This window comes from Hemitrygon akajei, chromosome 28 (genome assembly GCF_048418815.1).
Source record: "Hemitrygon akajei chromosome 28, sHemAka1.3, whole genome shotgun sequence".
Taxonomy (NCBI): Eukaryota; Metazoa; Chordata; class Chondrichthyes; order Myliobatiformes; family Dasyatidae; genus Hemitrygon; species Hemitrygon akajei.
Window position 1 is genome coordinate 31364592 of NC_133151.1, and position 20723 is coordinate 31385314.

The 20723-nt window shown below is 43.7% G+C and overlaps 1 non-coding gene across 1 annotated transcript; it reads left to right on the forward strand.

Annotated features, from left to right (window-relative positions):
- The first annotated feature begins 1236 nt into the window (after positions 1 to 1236).
- trnas-aga (transfer RNA serine (anticodon AGA)) lies at positions 1237 to 1321 on the forward strand. The gene has a single exon. It is a non-coding gene; the product is annotated as a tRNA-Ser (tRNA).
- The last annotated feature ends 19402 nt before the right edge of the window (positions 1322 to 20723 follow it).

The following is a 20723-nucleotide window of genomic DNA, read 5'->3' on the forward strand; positions in this document are numbered from 1 at the left end:
TGCTGATGTAAAAGTATTTAATGGACATCACAAATCTGTCAAAGGTCAAAAGAAATGGAGAATAAATATTTCAATCTGAAAAGGAATGTGAAGACTGTTAAATAATACAAAAAATGCACACTTGAAATTGGCTGATGAATAGGTGCATGGCGGCTGGAAATAAACGAGAGAAAGTCACGCGTGTGGTAAATGGGGGTGGGGGGGTAGAGAGAGAGAGAGAGAGAGAGAGAGAGAGAGAGAGAGAGAGAGAGAGAGAGAGAGAGAGAGAGAGAGAGAGAGAGAGAGAGAGAGAGAGAGAGAGAGAGAGAGAGAGAGAGAGAGAGAGAGAGAGAGAGATTAAGCAGGCAGAAAGACAGCCAGAAACAGATGCAGAGATTGCAGGATTGTAATTTCCTCCTCTGATAGGTCCTATTATTTCACATCTTATCCTCTTGCTCTTTAAATACTTGTAGAATTCCTTGGGGTTTTCCTTAATACTGCCTTCCAAGGCCTTTTCATGGCCCCTTCTGACCCTCGTAATTTCCTTCTTAAGCTACTTCCTATTATAATCTTGTAGATCTAACATTATCTAGCTCTCTGAAGCTTTTGTAAGCTTTTCTTTTCTTCTTGACTAGATTTATCACAGACTTTGTACACCACTGTTACTGTACCCTACCATAACTTCGCTGTCTCATTGGAACGTACCAATGCAGGACGCAACACCAATCTTTTCTGAACAACAGCGTGTTTTAATTACTTCATTGTGTTTAATCCATTGATGGATTATCTGCTTTGGCTTTTTCACAACACTTATCCAGACTGCAATCAAGTAAGAAATATGAGGCAACTTGATAACAACATTGTCCCCAAAAACTGATTTGTATCAATCTGGTACATTACACAACACCTAATGCGGATTTGCTGGTTCCCTAGTACGATCAACCAAAGAGATATCTCAGAGGCCTTCCGCACATTAATTCCTTGGTGTCCAACATCAACTTGATTTTCCATCCATATGCCTTTTGAAAGGCTTCTACATCTTCCGACCCTACTCCGTTTTGACTGAGATTCCGTCCATCCAATTGACCGCATTGATTTCCGGGTGAAAGTTCATTGTTCTGAGCGTCAACTCGGTTGCTCCCTTCACAGAGACTAACAGACCTGCTGAGCATTTCCAGCAATATCCGCTTTCTGTTCAGGATCAACCCTAATCATCTAACTATCTGACTCCACGATTTATGTCCAGCTTCGAGGAACGCTGTAGGCGTGGCCGAGTGGTGAGGGCGATGTACTAGAAATCCATTGGTGTTTCCCCGCGCAGGTTCGAATCCTGCCGATGGCGTGCTTATATCGGTTTTGACTCCCTGATGCTTCCCACGGATGCATTTAAATTACCGATCGTTCGTTGCCACTTCCAAAACCTGGAAAACGCCATGTGTTCCGCTATTATTCAGTTTGCCGGTGTTAGGCAATTGGTGAGCAATCGAGACAAATCTTCCTCCCGCCCACCCCTCCCCCCCCCCCCCCAATTAGGGAGAGACAGAGAGAGCCTGTGTTACAGCAAAATACCAGGTGAACGTCTGGTCTTTCGGTAACTACATGTCATTGTTTATTGATGGTTTCATGCACGATTCAGTGCTCCGTGGAGGTCGCTGATTTTTTTGCTGGTAGGATTGTGGGGGAGGAAGCCAATACTTTGCTGCTGCTTGTGCCCGGGAAGGGGGACTGTCTTTGAGATTCTAATAACTAACTATCATTCATTCTGTAGGACACTCCTCTAGTTTTTTGAATGTTTGCCAAGAAGAAGAGTTTCAGAATGTACTTTGTGTAGTTTTCTCAGACTGTAAATGTACCTCTTAGAGCTTTTGTTCTTATAATTGTTATTATTTGTTTTCCCTTCGGCAGTTTGAACGGGGCACGGCTGCACAAGCGCGTGAAAGTCGGCCCGTGAGGCAACGGGAGCGTTTAAAAAGCCAACAGATTAACGGAGCGGGCGACGAAGCAGTAGGAGACAGAGTAGGAAAGCTTTGCCACGAGAGGTTTCGGCGAGCAGAGGCTGATGACGAGCTTGCTCCCTGTGCGGTAAGGACGGGTAAACTGCTTTAATAACTCTATTTAACTTAGGAGTAGGCAATGAAGGTGGTAGTTAGGGCAGTCGAGTGCTCCATTTGCAGTACGTGGGAAGTCAAGGCGAGCACAATTGTCCCTGATGACTATTCCTGTAAAAGGTGCATTCATCCTGACAAACCGAGTTAGGGAACTGGAGCTGCAGCTGGATGAACTTTGGATCATTTGTGAGGCAGAAGCAGAAATAAACAAGAGTTACAGGGAGATAGTCACCCCTAAAAGTCAGGAGGCAGGTAGCTGGTTGACTGTCAGCAGAGGGATGGGAAATAGACAAAATAAGCAGAGCACCCCTGCGGCCGTTCCCATCACTAATAAGTATACCGTTTTGTATATTGTTGGTGGGGAGGACCTACCAGGGACAAGTTGCAGTGGTTGCGTCTCTGCACCGAGACTGGACCATCAGCTCGGAAGGGAAGCAGGGAACAGAGGAGAGCAGTAGTGATAGGGGATTCGATCGTTAGGGGGGACAGATAAGAGGTTCTATGGAAGAGACTGAGAATCCCGGATGGTCTGTTGCCTCCCTGGTGCCAGGGTCCGCGATACCTCGGATCGAGTTCTCAGTATTCTCAAGAAGGAGGGTGAACAGCCAGATGTCGTGGTCCATGTTGGGACCAATGACGTGGATAGGAAGAAGGAGGAGGTCCTGCAAAGGGGGTTTAGTGCGTTATATGCAAAGTTAAGGACAGGACTTCCAGGATTTCATTCTTAAGATTGCTACCCGTGCCACGTGCTAGTGAGGCGAGAAATAGGAAGATGATGCGGCTAAGGAGATGGTGCAGGAGGGAAGGCTGCATGTTTTTGGACAATTGGGCCTTGTTCCAGAGAAGGTGAGATCTCTTCCGACGGATCGTGTTGCACCTGAACTGGAGGGGACTAGCATCCTTGCGGGAGGGTTTTCTAGAGCTACTCTGAAGGGTTTAAACCAGATTTGCGAGGGGGGGGGGGACGGACCAGAGTGTTAGAGCAGACAGTGACGTAGAGGAGGATAAACGTCATGCGAGAGCTGCAAGTATATTGCATGAAATAAAGCAAGATCTAGCATATAAAGAGGCTTTAGGAAAAGAGAAACGGAATAAAGGCCGTAAAGGCAGCAAGGTAGAAGGACTAAAGTGCGTGTATTTCAATGCAACAAGCATCAGGAACAAAGGTGATGAACTGAGAGCTTGGATACATGCATGGAGTTATGACGCAGTGGCTATTAGAGTGAATTGACTGGCAGCAGGGCAGGAACAGATTCTCAATATTCCTCGATTTCAGACCTTTAACAGGAATAGAGAGGGTGGAATGGGTGAAGGAGTGGCATTACTCGTCATGGACACCATTACAGATACAGAAAGCGTGGGTAATGTAGCAGGATCCTCCTTTGAGTCAGTATGGGTGGAGGTCAGGAACAAGAAGGGAGTGGCTACTCTATTGGGAGTAGTCTATAGACCCCCTTGTAGCAGCAGAGATACGGAGGAGCAGATTGGGAGGCAGATTTGGAAAGGTGCAAAAATAACAGGGTTGTTATCATGGGTGAATTTAACTTCCCTAATATTGATTGGCACCTGATTTGTCCAATGATTTAGACGGGGCAGACTTTGTTAAGTGTGTCGAGGAAGGATTCCTGTCACAGTATGTTGATAGACCGACTGGAGTGACTGCCATACTAGATCTAGTATTAGGCAACGAATTGGGTCAGGTCACACATTTCTCAGTGGGTGAGCATCTGGGGGCAGTGACCACTGCTCCCTGGCCTTTAACATTATCAGGGGAAAAGGATAAAATCAGAGAGGACAGGAAAAATTTTAATTGGGGAAGGGCAAATTATGAGGCTACAAGGCTAGAACTAGTGATGTGAATTGGGATGATGTCTTTGCAGGGAAATGTACTATGGATATGTGGGTCGATGTTTAGGGATCGCTTGCAGGATATTAGGGATAGATTTGTCCAGATGAGGAAGATGAAGAATGGTAGGGTAAAGGAACCATGGTTAACAAGTGAGTTGGAGAATCCAGTCAGAAGGGCAGCTCATGTGAGGTTTTGGAAACAAGGATCGGAGGAATCTATTGAAGAATACAGGTTAGCAAGAAAGGAGCTTAAGAAGGGGCTGAGGAGAGAAAGGAGGGGGGCATGAGAAGGCCTTGGCGTGTACGGCAAAGGAAAGCCCCAAGGCATTCTTCAATTATGTGAAGAACAAAAGGTTTACCGGAGTGAAGATAGGAGCGATTAGAGATAAAGGTGGGAAGATGTGCCTGGAAGCTGTGGAAGTGAGAGAGATCCTCAATGAATACTTCCCTTCAGTATTTACCAATGAGAAGAAACTTGATGACGGTAAAAACAATACGAGTGAGGTTGATTTTCTGGAGCATGTTGATATTAAGGCAGAAAAGATGTGGGAGTTGCTAAAATACATTAGGACAGATAGTTCCTCAGGGCCTGACGGAATATTACCTAGGCTTCTCCACGAGGCGAAGGAAGAGATTTCTGAGCCTCTGGCTAGGAATCATTATGTCCTTGTTGTCCACGGAATGGTCCCGGTGGATTGCCGGAGGGGAATGTTGTACCCTTGTTCAAAAATGCCAGTAGCGATAGCCCGGGTAATTATAGTCCAGTGAGCCATACGTCTGTGGTGGGAAAGTTGTTGGAAAAGATTCTTAGAGAAAAAAATCTAAGGGCATTTAGCGAATCATGGTCTGGTCAGGGGCAGTCAGCATGGCTTTGTGAAGGGCAGATCGTGTCTAACAAGCCTGTTAGATTCTTGGAGGAGGTGACCAGGCATATAGATGAGGGTAGTGCGGTGGATGTGATCTACATGGATTTTAGTAAGGCATTTGACAAGGTACAACATGGTAGGCTTATTAAGAAAGACAGAAGCATGGGATCCAGCGATGTTTGGCCAGGTGGATTCAGAACCGGCTTGCCTGCAGAAAGTAGAGGGTCGTAGTGCAGGAAATGCATTCGGATTGGAGGATTGTGACTAGTGGTGTTCCACAAGGATCGGTTCTGGGACCTAAAGTTTCGTGTTTTTTATTAACGACCTGGATGTGGGGGTAGAAGGGTGGGATGGCAAGATTGCAGACAACACAAAGGTTGGTGGTGTTGTAGATAGTATAGAAGATTGTCGAAGATTGCAGAGAGACATTGATAGGAAGCAGAAGTGGCTGAGAAGTGGCAGATGGATTTCAACCCGGAGAAATGTAAGGTGGTACACTTTGGAAGGACAAACTACAAGGCAGAGTACAAAGTAAATGGAAGGGTACTTGGAAGTGTGAAGGAGCAGGGGATCTGGGGATATATGTCCCCAGATCCCTGAAAGTTCCCTCAAAGGTTGATAGGGTAGTTAAGAAAGCTTATGTAGTATTGACTTTCATAAGTCGAGGGATAGAGTTTAAGAGTAGCCGGGTAATGATGCAGCTCTGTAAAACTCTGTTTCGGCCACACTTGGAGTACAGTGTCCAGTTCTGGTCGCCTCACTGTAGGAAGGATGTGGAAGCAGTGGAAATTGGGTACTGAGGATATTTAACAGGATGCAGCCTGTCTTAGATAGTATGAATTTTGATCAGAGATTAAGGGACTAGGGTTTTTAATCTCTGGAGAGAGGGAGGATGAGAGGAGACATGATAGAGGTATACAAGATATTAAAAGGAATAGATATAGTGGACAGCCCCGCGACTCATCCCCAGGTCACCACTGCTCAATACAAGAGGACATGGCTTTAAGGTAAGGTGTGGAAAGTTCATGGGAGATTTTAGAGGAATGTGTTTTACTCAGAGAGTCGTTGGTTCGTGCAATACGCTGCCTGAGTCAGTGGTGGATGCTGATACACTAGTGAAATTTAAGAGACTGCTGGACAGATATATGGAGGAATTTAAGTTTGGAGGGTTATATGGGAGGCAGGGTTTAAGGTTCGGCCACGACGTTGTGGGCCAAAGGGCCTGTACTGTACCGTATTGTTCTATGTTTTGTTATCTGTTTTTTGTTAATTATAGTATCTTTTCTCAGCTCAAGCTGTAAATACCAGAAGTACGGGCATAGTGGCGCACGCTCATTCCCTCAATAGCTGCGGACTTTGGTCCATTCTAGTGGTGTATAGTATAGTGGCTTTCAGGAGATTTACAGAAATATTTCTTTGCAGTTCTAACTGTTTAATGTTATTGTGCAGTGACTTTGCGATGATAGTTTTTTGCTGATATTACAATTGCGACAATTATACTCCTGTTCATACTCGGTAGTATTTCAATTTCATCTCTTAATTCAGCATATTTCCCGTGCTCTTCACTTATTAATTATTGTATGCTACGCGTGTTTACAATGGCTATATCGATTAAGAAACTAAATCTTGCCTTTTAATCCAATAGTATTATATCTGGGCGGTTAATCATGAATTGTCGTATCGGTAATAATGGATTAGTCATACTATAATTTGGAGGACTCTGGCCCTAAGCTGGAAGAGGCTTGTATTTATAGAAAATGATTGCCTCATTTATCAGTTTTTATTTTAAATCAAGATTTTGATGGCTGATATTTGTCAGTTGATTATCCCCGTGTGTAGAACCAGATTGAATTGAACTGCTGCTCAATCTTGTTTGTTTCTATTTGGGGCTAAGGTGCAAACTTGTGTCTGGTGATACATTTGCTGCATCCGCTTCTACCTTAGCGTTTTAATCTAATTCTCTGAAGTTATAATTAAATAACACCTATTGTTATTTTTGGTTTGAAGTCAGACAGTCACGTCCCCTTTTTTCAGTGGCGCTGTCCTCTGCCCATCATATAAATAAATGGAGAAGTCCGTCCAGATTTTCATACACAAAATGGATCAAAGGTCTGTGAAGAGATCGGGAATAGGGACCTGACATCGGATGGTCAGGTCGGATCGAACGTAATGGCGGAGCAGAGTTGCCCCTATCCCCCTGATTTCTGTTTTCTACCTCTCAATGTTCACACATTTCTGATCAGCGAATCAGAAAGAAGGATTTCGCGTATATTTTACAAGGCGGATATATTTGATTGGCAGAGTCCCAGAGTGATGCCTAACGTTCGTTTCCGTTGACCTCCGGAGTGAAGCGCTTGGATAAGCAATTGACAGTCTGCATTTAAACGCCCCACGTTGGGGAATTTAACCAGACTTACTGTATCCGGTGCAAATCCCCGAGGGGAAATTGAGATAACCGCCCCAGGTAGCAGGGAAGGAAGAAGAAACAGCGATACCCCACACTTCCACACTTATCAGTAACTGATCCCCCCCCGTGAAGATCTGAACATTATACCAACAGAATTCAACAACCATTGAATCCAGGAGGATGGATTATAGCATTTGAGGTATTACTTGCAGTGCATTAAAGTTGCGAACTTCGTTTCACAATAGAGGTCAACTGCTGGTTCAACACTGAGGGAATCCGATGTTCATTCAATCATCGGAACAGGATTGGGTAGTGAATGAAGCCTCTAGATTGTATGTGGTTAGTCCCCGATGTGTAGTAAAGCGTCGTTATTTATGTTTAAAGCCCCCCAATATGGATGAATTGTCCATTTGAACAATTAAATAATGTAAAACACGTTCACTGGCGAAATATCGGGAACGAGGTGCAAGCTGGGATAAAGTATAAATGGCACATAGAGTATCACTGGGTGCAAGGGCAGAGGCGATCTCAATGGCTCTTTGCACGGCCTTAGATCACCTGGATAACAGAAATATCTATGTCAGGATTCTGTTAATCGAATATACCTAAGCATTTAATACCATCATTTCCACAATCCTAATTGAGAACTTCAGAACCTGGTCCTCTGCAATTGGATGCTTGAATTCCTAACCGGAAGACCATAACTTCTGCGGATTGTTTATGACATTTCCTCCTCGCTGACGATCAATACTGGCTCACCAAAGCGGTGTGTGCTTAGCCCATTGTTCGACTCTCTAAATATGCATGATTTCGTGGCTAGGCATAGCTGAAATACCATCTATAAATTTCATGATGATAAAACCATTGTTGAAAGAATCTCTGATGGTGACATCAGTGCGTGCAGGAGGGAGATAAGCCAACTAGTGGAGTTGTGTCACAGCAACAACCTGGCACTCATCGTCTGTAAGATGGAGGAGCTGATTGTTGACCTCCATTAGGGTAAGAAGAAGGAACACATACCAATCCTCATAAGTGGAGCGAGTGAGCAGTTTCAAGTTCATGCGTGTCAAGATCTCTGAGGATCTAACCTGGCCCCAACATATCGATGCAGTTATAAAGAAGGCATGCAGCGGGTATACATCAATTTCATATTGTTGTGGATCATCTTTGTTGCATATACTATGAACAAGCCAACTCAGAATTACTTTTACATTGACCCATACCTGAATACACGGAAGTATATCCAGCACCAGTCTGCGTACATGTCGCAGTTTTTACTGCACCTGCACTAACACGTGTATCTACACACCGTCCTAAAGAAAACTGAGGGAAGAGCTGAAGAACGGCGTCAAACATCTGGTTATATTAAATGCTCAGCGCTGTAAATAAAACGCACATCGCATGGTATGCTTTGCTGGGATTTCCAAAAAAATCCATAATATTCAAATTTTTCGTTAAACTACCATACAGTGGTATGAAAAATTTGGGCACCGTGGTCAAAATTTCTGTTACTCTGACTACCTAAGCGGTTAAAAGATTACCTGATTTCTAAAAGACATAAAGTCAAAGATGACACATTTCTTCAATATTTTAAGCAAGATTGCTTTAAAAAAGAAAATCAATCTTTTACAGTTTCAAAATGACAGAAAAAAAGGGAAAGCGGCCCGAAGCCAAATTTTGGGCACCCTGCATGATCAGTACTCAGTAACATCCACTTTCGCAAGTATCACAGGTTGTATACGCTTTCTGTAGCCAGCTAAGAGTCATTCGATTCTTGTTTGGGGAATTTTCGCCTATTGTTCCTTGCAGAAGGTTTCTAGTTCTGTGAGATTCTTGCATCCACTGATCTTCTGAGTTCTATCGTTCCTGTTAACCTCCATCGTTCTTGTAAACAGCGATTCCTTTATTACATTACGAACTGACGAAAAGGCTACCTGAAAACGATTAACCTTCTCCTACTTTATGGGTATCATTTATTTTAAATTTCAGGGTTCTAGGCGGCTGGTTAGAGGAACCCACTGCTGCTGCTGATTGTTGGAACAAGGTTTTAGGTGTCAGGGTATTTATAAGTCTTTGAAATTTCAATCACCTGGCCATTCCTAACGATGACTGTGAACAATCCATAACCCTAACAAGCTAATTAACGATCGAGCCCTTGGTAAAAGTTATCCGAGAGCTCAAATCTCTTGGGGGGCCCAAAGCTTTGCATGGTGCTCCTTTCCTTTTTTTCACTCTAAAGTTGTACAAAAAAAACACTAAACCTGCAAAAATGCTGAAAATAATTTTTCATCATCAACTTTATGACTTTTGGAGAACATTTCCTCTTCTATTCACTTAACTATTCACAAAAACGGAAGATTTGAACAGGGTTGCCCAAACTTTTGCATGCCACTGTATGTATACTGTCATTGATTTACCGTACGCCATTTCCCAATACGTCAGAGCGTCGTGGAAGGAAATCATCCGCAACCTGTAAATAATTCCGGATGCGACATTCCGGATACCTTATTATGCTACCCTATCCACCATAGCCCCGCATATCTCACCACACTAATCTCCAAAGCCTTATCTCTCCCAGCCTCACGTATACCCTCAAGCTATTCTCTTGGTCCACAGGGAAACACACGCCCACTAACCTTGGGCGCACCACGAATAACCGTGTCCACATCCTCAGAAATGTGAAGGCTTACGTAAGGAGGAGGAAGATCAAATACAGGCAAGTGTTTGATCCGCTAAATGAAGGAACCGGCCAGATCAAAGTGGCAGTGTTGCGTGAAACTGAATATCCAGTGACGAGATCAAGAAGCACAAGTGGGATAATTCTCCCAGTGCCCGCATAATCTCTTCGTTATTTTGATTTGATTCTGATAGTCCTCTGTCTGTTTGTATACATTGTTAATATTCATATTTAATTGCAGTGTTTGCTGTCAATGTAGTTCACCTGTCACTGATTTCCCTGTGAGGTTGCGGGTAGCTCTTAGAAGAGCCTTTGCTTCGTGCTTGTATGGAATTGGGAAGAAAGTAGTTCAACATGTTTGTCTTCATTAGTCAGGGGATAGAGTTTATCAGCTGGTGCATTATGTTACAGTGGTGCCAGTGATTGGAGACCAGACTTGACGTATTGTGTACAGCTCTTGTCACCGTTAAAGGAAACGTGTCTAAACTGGGCAGAGTGTAGAAAGAATTGCCAAGAATTTTCCAGGACTGGAGGTTCTCTATTGCACAGAGAGGTTGACAAAGCAATGTCCATTGTCCTTTATTTATTGGAATCCGAATCAGTTTTATCACTGTGTTATATCACATGTAATCTGTTTTACTTTGAAAGCAGTACAGGGCTATGAAAGTGCAGATGTGAACATTGTGTCAACTACCATAGCCATTTTCTATAAGGAGGGAAGATGGGTTAAAGTCCAAACATCATTCAAAAATGATCTTGAGAGATGTAGACCATTTATTGAAACACAATAACATATATCATCCTTTCCTCGAGCCCTCTGAACTGCACTATTAATAGCTTCCTTAAATCCATACAAAATAAACTCTACATCACTGTTTTTGCTACGCCTAGCTTCCACCACATGAGAGTATTCACTTAAAAACTTGTCAGTACACTGTTTCGGCTCTTCACTTTACATATCTTGATTATAATATGCAGCAACTGACCGAGCCAGTAACTCAACCTTCTCTATTCCATACATCTCCATGTTTTATTCTGTTCAATACTATCACAAGATGTCCTCCAGTAATACCTGGATACTATTCGCAGTTTTCACAATAATTTTAATTTTCTCAGTCGGACTAGATGTCTGAATAGTACAATCCAACATCACAAACTTCATTTTATCCACTGGTAAATTACTTTAAAATGGAACTGTGATGCGGCATATAGCCACTAACTTCACAATCTGTTCTCTGACTGGTAATACTTGATCAACATTAAGTTTCACTTTTTTGCAAGGTCTCTGCTTAAGACATACCAAACTGTATTTTAAAATGTTGAACTTCAGCTGCCTTCCAATACATTTCACATCCTTATAAGCTGCACTATGTTCTCCTCCACAATTACAAAAATTAAACTTTACATCTTCACAGTCTTCATATTTATGTTTCCACCACACTTACTAAACCTCATTTTCCCAGAACATACTGCCGCATCATGTCATGGTCCGGTCCGTCGACAACTCATTTCAATTTGTTTCCTTTTCCCTGTGATCCACTGGGCTCCTTGATTAGGGCACCTATCCCTCATTCGAGCCGGCAGCATAAAAAACTCTGGCTTATATCTACTCGCTGCTGGTACGTCATCGTAGCCGTGGCCTTAATGCATCTTATTTGCTGCCTAGAATAAGGGAGCGTCTTCCGAACCGCCAAGAGTAAGGACAGTTTTCTGATCCGTCAAGAATAAGGGATTGTCTTCCGAGCCGCCAGGAATAAAGGACCTTCTTTTGAGCCGGCAAGAATAAGGGACCGTCTTCATGAGCTTCTCCATGTCAAGATAAATATTGTCTGTTGTTATTTGATTTGGTCGTCTCGTTTCCAGCTGAGTAGGTCCAGCCGTTTGCCGCTACCCAGAGTTGGGTTTTCTGTCTCTTCGTTTTCCAGTCAAGTCCAAGTCCAGGCTCTATGTTCCGGTCGTCCAAGTCCAGGCTCTGTATCCAGGCAAGTCCAAGTCTAGGTTCTGTGTTCCAGTCAACTTTCAAGTCCTGGCGCCGATTCGAAGTCAAGTCCAAGTCCTAGCTCTGATTCCAAGTTAAGTCCAAGTCCTGTCTCCGAGTAAATGTCCAAGTCCTGGCTCCGAGTAAATGTCAAGTCGAGGTCGTTCTCCGTGTCAAGTCTCTGTGCCTGTGTCCTGCACTCGGGTCCGCTCCAGTCGTACATTGCAACAGATCATGCCGAAATCCCTGACATTTTAACATCTCAGCATAAGTTGATTATGCTTGTGTATTATAACTAACATATCCCGGACTAACTTTATCAGACTGTTTCACCTCATCAAAATATATAATGTATATAAAATATCCAACCTTTTCCCATTTCTGACAACTTGTAATCACTTTACCTTTTCAACCACGCATCCCAATCAATTGGATTTAATCTCATTAGGCACTATAGATAATATTTTATTCAAATATACCCTTCTCAGTTTCTTACCCTGGCTGAAATCACCTCCTTTTAAGGATCGAGTACAATCTATATTCTTTCTAGCAGATATGAACTATGTAGTTAGTTCAGACAAGAGAAAATGTACAGATGCTGGAAATCCAATCAAAACAAGCAAAATGCGAGAGGAATCCAGGACTGACGAATGGGCTCCGATCGAAATGTCGACTAAACTCTTCTCCATTAATGCTGCCTCGCCTGTTGAGTTCCTCCAGCATTTTGTGTATATTTTGTGTTGCTGTAGTTAATTTAATGGGGTTGATAGAAGAAGGTTGTTCGGGGTCAAATGAAAAAAAAAATTAAGTCTTCTTTACTTGTTTCAAAATATCCAGCCCTTCCGCTCCATTATATGAAATCATTCCAACATTATGTTATATTTTACGTTTTCCTGATCTAAATTCAACTTCAATCCAACATTCTCCCTGACTCACCTGAACCATTTCCGGTTGCTTTCCCACACGGATCAACTCTCATCATCCCCAAACATTCACAGCCAGCGCCACCAACGGCTACTGTTCCTGTGCCATCAGCAACTCCAACCCTCTTCATGTGTTTTGCTGCTGTCAAACAGGTCTATAAGCTGAGCCACGCAGCATGCGCACATGGTGCAATGACGTCTCACTTAATCGTATCTTCCGCCTGTTCACGTTCTGAGGGTCTGTTCGGAGCGCCCAGTGCTGCGGAAGGGGCTGAGTGGCTTTAAGTCCTGCGTTATACACGTGCATACGGTATCGATCTTTCTTAAGTGCTTCAGCAGTCTTCTCCTCACAGTCACCCAGACAAACTGAGAGAGTCGGCATGTGTGCTGTGAACGTGCGGGAGTATATATCTCATAGCAACAGCACCGGCCTAATCTGCTCGAGTGTGACGCCGAACGGCGTTAAGATACAGAAACGTTCAGGGAATAACGGGAGAAAAGATGCTAACACAGCATCCCATGTTCTCCGGGAACTCTCCCACTCCAGGCTATTTGCTCACGACATTGTCCCATATTCTAAATAAACAATTCAATTCCGTTTCTTTCGTTCACAAATTCTGTTGTAATTTCAGTTTTCATTTGAAGCAGGAAAGCGGTCTCCCAGTCGGGGAGTCGAACACCTTTCTCCCGCGTGACAGGCGGGGATACTAAACAGTGAACTAACGAGGAATAGACAAGAGTGTAGAGCTGGCGGTTCTGTTACGCAATCAGCAACAATGAAGATAGAATTGAGTTAGGGTTTATAAACAAACATAAACATTTATTAAACTCTGCTAGACAAAACAGAGAAAAAACGAACTAACGATTAACTTAACTGGAAGTTAAATGCTATACGACAACTCCAGAACAGTTCTTGGAGGGTAAATTCGAAAGTCCAAGTTATTTATACAGTCAGTAAGTAGAGACTTTACTGCAACAACTTCTCCGAAGAAAATGACGAATCTACTTATCGCAGTCGAAAAATGCCTTGTCCAAAGGATTCACGACAAAGAAAATAAAAACGGCCTAAAGGAACTGACCTTTCTCTTGGCGAATGAACACTGCACAAACCTCCTGCTCTTACAGGCAGGGGTTATCTCAGAAGCAGGTCACTATTTCTGACCGAAGATTCAATAAGTACGATCCTGTATTAAACCGCTGAACGACACCGATTTTACTCGGTTTTTCGGGTTCCCGTACTTCACTCTCCAATACTTAGACTTTAAAATTAAATCAAAGGTACACCAAACAAAACTGGCAGGGATTGGCGAAACTGCCGGCACTACGATTGTGTACCTTATAATAGAAAGTAAAGCTCCGCTTTAAAACGAAACTGCATCAAAAGACAAATACACAGCATAACGGAGTAACTGACGAATTAAACGACGACTGAACTGCGTAACAACAGGGGTTTCCCGTTATACACCTATTGAGACCATGCCATCATGTGACCTCATGCTGGCGGGAAAATTACATCATCCCACCAGCACAGGACCAGTACGTCATGCTCACCAGATACTCAATTACATCATGGTCATAAGACAGTCACCAGATACCCACGGGGTATGTAACAGTTTTTACTCATCCCCTTCGCACTGTGTGGCTGAAAATGTCCCAGGATTCGTTAGAGATTCAGTCACCTATTGTGTTCAAGGATTTGGACAAAGGAAAGGGCTTGCATTAACGTGTAACTGCGTGTTCTTTGAAGGGATATTTTTAATCAGGGTTTGTTTCCTTTTTGCTGATGCGTGAGGCAGCAAACCATTTGAAGCCGATCGAATTATCCATCAGTCGGATCACACGTGTTGTGTTTCTCTTTTCTGTCGGAACATCGCTACATCCATTGGTCTGAATAGGAACTGCAACAGAGTAAGGAATTATCCTTCAGAAAGCCGTAAATTAACTGATAATTTAGTTTCAGCATCACATTGAATCTCATTTGCTTCACGGGGCGATGATGTTGAGCATAGCTGCTTGCCAAGCAGTTGACCCGGATTTGATTCCCGGCCATCGCAGGTTGTACACGGTTAGACTCTAAAAAATAAACTCTTACAGAACGCAATGAATATAGAACACATGCGGACAAGTGGTCGACTCATGCAATTCCATGGGCAATTTGTTGTGAGCGTAAGCATTTTACTAATTGTCATTCACTCTGATTGATCAAATGGATCCCTCATGTACGCTGCTGCTCCCTCATGTTGATGGAACCAACTGGACACCAACTGAACGGCTAAGGTCCCCAAATTAAATGAAAAACTCAACATTAGAACCAAGAGGTCCAGTAGTTCCAAAGACTTCGTTCGAAGAAACGCACACTTTCTGGTCAAATCGAACATACAGATTCCTGACCAAAGATACAACGCACCCCGATATTCTCTCGTTCCCCTATTCCAGCCGGCTGAAGGTACAAAAGCCTGAACGCACGTATCACAGTCGCATGGATAGATTTAATCCCGTTGTTGTGTCTTCTGAATGGTTTCCCATAAACCATTTTCTTCGGCAGTTTAACGGGGGCACGACTGCGCAAGCGTGTGTAAGCCGAACCGTGAGGCAGCGAGAGTATTTAAAGAGAACAGTTTCTGAAAGTAGTTCATTTTTTCGGCAGTTTAACGGGGGCACGACTGCGCAAGCGCGTGTAAATCGAACCGTGAGACAGCGGGAGTATTTAAAGAGAACAGTCAGACGGAGCGGGCGACGGAGTAGTGGGAGACAGAGTAGGAAGACTTTGTCTCCAGAGGCTTTGGCGAGCAGAGGCTGAGGACGAGCTTCACTCCAAGTGAGGTAAGGCCGGGTAAGATACATTAAAAGGAGGAAGTTATCGGCCCCGTGGTTTGTTCATCCTGCAGCATGTGGGAAATCAGGGATACATCAATTGCCCCTGATGACTATGTGTGCAGGAAGTGTGTCCAACTGAGCGTCTGCAGCTGCGATTGGATTCATACTGGAGCATCCGCGATGCTGAGAAAGTCGTGAATAGCACGTTCTGTGAGTTGGCCACACCGCAGGTAAAGGCTACACAGGCAGAAAGGGAAGGGGTGGCCACTAGACAGCGTAGCTGTAAGCAGGTAGAGCAGGAGTCCCCTGAGGTCATCTCCCTCCTAAACAGATATACTGTTTTGGATACTGTTGGGGAAGATGTGTCATCAGGGAAGGCAGCAGCAGCCGAATTCATTGCACCATGGCTGGCTCTGCGGCACTGGAGGGAAGGAAAAAGAGTTGGAGAGCTATAGTGATAAGGGATTCGATTGTAAGGGGAATAGATAGGCGTTTCTGCGGCCGCAAACGAGACTCCAGGATGGTATGTTGCCTCCCTGGTGCAAGGGTCAAGGATGTCTCTGAGCGGCTGCACGACATTCTGGAGTGGGAGGGTGAACAGCCAGTGGTCGTGGTGCACATAGGTACCAACGATATAGGTAAAAAACGGGATGAGATCCTACGAGGTGAATTTGGGGAGTTAGGAGATAAACTAAAAAGTAGGACCACAAAGGTAATAAACTCTGGCTTACTACCAGTGCCACGTGCTAGTCAGAGGAGGATATTTCAGACGAATACGTGGCTTGAAAGATGGTGCAAGGCGGAGGGATTCAAATTTCTGGGGCATTGGAACCAGTTCTGGGGTAGGTGGGACCGGTATAAACAGGACGGTCTGCAGCTGGGCTGAACTGGAACCAATCTCCTAGGGGGAGTGTTTGCTACTGCTGTTCAGGAGGCTTTAAACTAATGTGGCAGGGGGATGGGGACAAGTGCAGAGAGACAGAGGGGTGTAAAATGAGGGTAGAAGCAAAAAGTAGCATGGTGAAAAGTAGAAGTGGCAGGCAGGCAAATCCAGGGCAAAAAGCAAAAAGGGCCACTTTTCAACATAATTGTATAAGGGCTAAGAATGTTATAAAAACAAACCTGAAGGGTTTGTGTGTCAATGCGAGGAGCATTCGTAACAAGGTGAATGAATTGAATGTGCAGATAGTTATTCATGAATATGATATAGTTGGGATCACAGAGACATGGCTCCAGAGTGACCAAGGATGGGGGCCCAACATCCAGGAATATTCAATATTCAGGAGGGATAGACAGGAAAGAAAAGGAGGTGGGGTAGCATTGCTGGTTCGAGAGGAGATTAACGCAATAGAAAGGAAGGACATTAGCCTGGAGGATGTGGAACCGATATGGGTAGAGCTGCATAACACTAAGGGGCAGAAAACGCTGGTGGGAGTTGTGTACAGACCACGTAGTAGTGAGGTTGGGGAATAGCATTAAACAGGAAATTAGAAATGCGTGCAATAAAGGAACAGTAGTTATAATGGGTGACTTCAATCTACATATAGATTGGGTGAACCAAATTGGTAAGGGTGCTGAGGAAGAGGATTTCTTGGAATGTATGTGGGATCATTTTCTGAACCAACATGTCGAGGAACCAACTAGAGAGCAGGCCATTCTAGATTGGGTATTGAGCAATGAAGAAGGGTTAGTTAGCAATCTTGTCGTGCGAGGCCCCTTGGGTAAGAGTGACCATAATATGGTGGAATTCTTCATTAAGATAGAGAGTGACCTGGTTAATTCAGAAACAAAGTTTCTGAACTTAAAGAAGGGTAACTTTGAAGGTATGAGACGTGAATTAGCTAAGATAGACTGGCAAATGATACTTAAAGGGTTGACAGTGATATGCAATGGCAAGCATTTAAAGATCGCATGGATGAACTACAACAATTGTTCATCCCAGTTTGGCAAAAGAATAAACCGGGGAAGGTAGTGCCCCCGTGGCTGACAATGGAAATTAGGGATAGTATTAAGTCCAAAGTAGAAACATATAAATTAGCAAAAAAAAGTGGCACACCTGAGGACTGGGAGAAATTCAGAGACCAGCAGAGGAGGACAAAGGGCTTAATTAAGAAAGGGAAAAAAAGATTATAAGAGAAAGCTGGGAGGGAACATAAAAACTGACTGTGAAAGCTTTTATAGATATGTGAAAAGAAAAATATTGGTCAAGACAAATGTAGGTACCTTACAGTCAGAAACAGGTGAATTGATCTTCGGGAACAAAGACATGGCAGACCAATTGAATAACTACTTTAGTTCTGTCTTCACTAAGGAGGACATAAATAATCTTCAGGAAATAGTAAGGGACCGAGGGTCTAGTGAGATGGAGGAACTGAGGGAAAGACATGTTAGTAGGGAAGTGGTGTTAGGTAAATTGAAAGGATTAAAGGCAGATAAATCCCCAGGGCCAGATGGTCTGCATCCCAGAGTGCTTAAGGAAGTAGCCCAAGAAATAGTGGATGCATTGGTGATAATTTTTCAAAACTCCTTCGATTCTGGATTAGTTCCTGAAGATTGGAGGGTGGTTAATGTAATCCCACTTTTTAAAAAAGGAGAGAGAGAAAAACTTGGGAATTATAGACCGGTGAGTCTGACATCGGTGGTGGGGGAAATGCTAGAGTCGTTTATCAAAGATGTGATAATAGCACATTTGGAAAGAGGTGAAATCATCGGACAACGTCAGCATGGATTTGTGAAAGGAAAATCATGTCTGACGAATCCTACAGAATTTTTTGAAGATGTAACTAGTAGAGTGCATAGGGGAGAGCCAGTGGATGTTGTATATTTAGATTTTCAAAAGACAGTGACTAGTGACTAGTGATCAGGCCATGCAGGCCATCTGGCCCTGGGGATTTATCTGCCTGTCATCCTTTCAATTTACCTAACACCACTTCCCTACTAACATGTATTTCCCTCAGTTCCTCCATCTCACTAGACCCTCGGTCCCTTACTGTTTCCTGAAGATTATTTATATCCTCCTTAGTGAAGACAGAACCAACGTAGTTATCACCAGGGCCCTGTACAAATGCAAGAGGACTTCCTTGCTCTTGTACTCAATTCCCTTTGGAATAAAGGCCAACATTCCATTAGCCTTCTTCACTGCCTGCCGCACTTGCTCATTCACCTTCAGTGACTGATGAACAAGGACTCCTCGATCTCTTTGTATTTCTTCCTCACCTAACTTTACACCGTTCAGATAATAATCTGTCTTCCTGTTCTTACTCTCAAAGTGGATAACCTCACACTTAACCTCACACCTCACACTTTCGGTTAGCAGCCAAATGCGTTCACCGATTGCGACTCCATGACATAAATTGTAAGATGTAGGAATAAATAATCCATTTCAAATGAAGTGCAGTTTCCTTTCTAGATGGATAGTCTGACACATTTCTGTTTTTTTTAAGGATGAATAAACGCTGCCGCAAACTGAGAATATAGCACAGACGAACACGAGGAAATCTGCAGATGCTGTAAATTCAAGCAAGACATACAAAATGCTGGTGGAATGCAGATGGCCAGTCAGCATCTGTAAGGAGAAGCACTGTCAACGTATCGGGCCGAGACCCTTCGTCAGGACTAACTGAAAGGAATGATAGTACGAGAATTGAAAGTAGGAGAGGGAGAGAAAAAGTGTGAAATGATAGGAGAAGACTGGAGGGTGTCGGGTGAAGCTGAGAGCCGGAAAGGTGCTTGGCAAAAGGGATACAGAGCTGGAGAAGATAAAGGATCATGGGACGGCAGACCTACGGAGAAAGAAAGGGGGAAGGGTGTACCAGAGGGAGATGGAGAACAGGCAGAGGATGGTTTCGATCCATCGATCTCTGGGTTATGGGCCCTGCACTCTCCGCTGCACCACTCTGCTCCCGAAAATGTTATCTGTTGTTGTCGCGAATGTTGCTCAATCTGTTTTGTATGTATTTATGTGTTTGTTTTTGTGCGTTTATGTCAGTGGCTGTACATGTCTGCGTCTGTGTCTGTATATGCTTGGGTCCATTCCGTCTTTTTCCCGTATTCATTCTCACTTTATTCACTTTCTTTCGTTTATTCCCAGTTTCTCCTCTTTATATTTCTCTGCATCTTTCTTGCTAACTTCCTTTCTTTCTGGCCCACCCAGTTATTCTCTCTGTGTCACGAATGTTCTGCACCATCTTGCACTTCGTTCTCAATATTTCGCCACTGAATATTTTTTACATAATTAATTGTTCGGACGGCACATTATCCCACTTCTGATGTTTTTTTTAAATAAATAACGTCGTTTTCATCCGACGTGCCATTAACATCCTAATCCTGTCCTTATAATTGAATGAATATCGGATTTCCTTCAGTGTTGAAACAGCAGTTCACCTTGTGAAGCGGAACTCGTGACTTTTATCTACTACAAGCACTTACCTCAATGCAACAGTTCCTCCGCCGGGATTAACTGTTACTGTCATGTTCAGACCATCACAGCCGGACCAGTTAGTGACAGATGGGGAGATGTGGAGTTCCGCGGATACTTCGCCCCTCCCTGCAACTCAGGGCGGTTTTTCCATTCCTCCACCGAAGCTTTGTAACTGATCCAGTAAGGGTTGCGTTTTAACTCTCCCACGGAGGGCAGTGTAAAGAGAGGTTGTCAGTTGCTTATTTCATGGCCAGCTGAGTTACCCCAGCATTTTGTGAATGTTGCTCGGAATTTCACCATCTGTGATTTACCAACGATTTTTTCAATTGACAGTCACCAAACTGGAGATGCCGGGGGTTGAATCCCATACTTCATACTTGCAAACATTCGCTCTCTCATTGAAATATATCTGTATTGTTTAACGTATGTGGAATCTTCTTTCTGAGTTACCAATCACAAAGGGCGACCTGCTCCACCATTCGTTCTAATCCTGCCTCGATTTCTTGTACTTCCGTTAATGCTCCACGACCCCTTCACCATTCCTCATCTCCTTTTCCGTCTCTCACCTTATCTCCTTACCTGCCCATAGCCTCCCTCTGGTGCTCCTCCTCCGTTTGTTTTCTTCCAACGCTTTCTGTCCTCTCCTATCAGACTCCCTCTTTTCCAGTCCTGCATCTCTTTTACCAAACAACTACCCAAA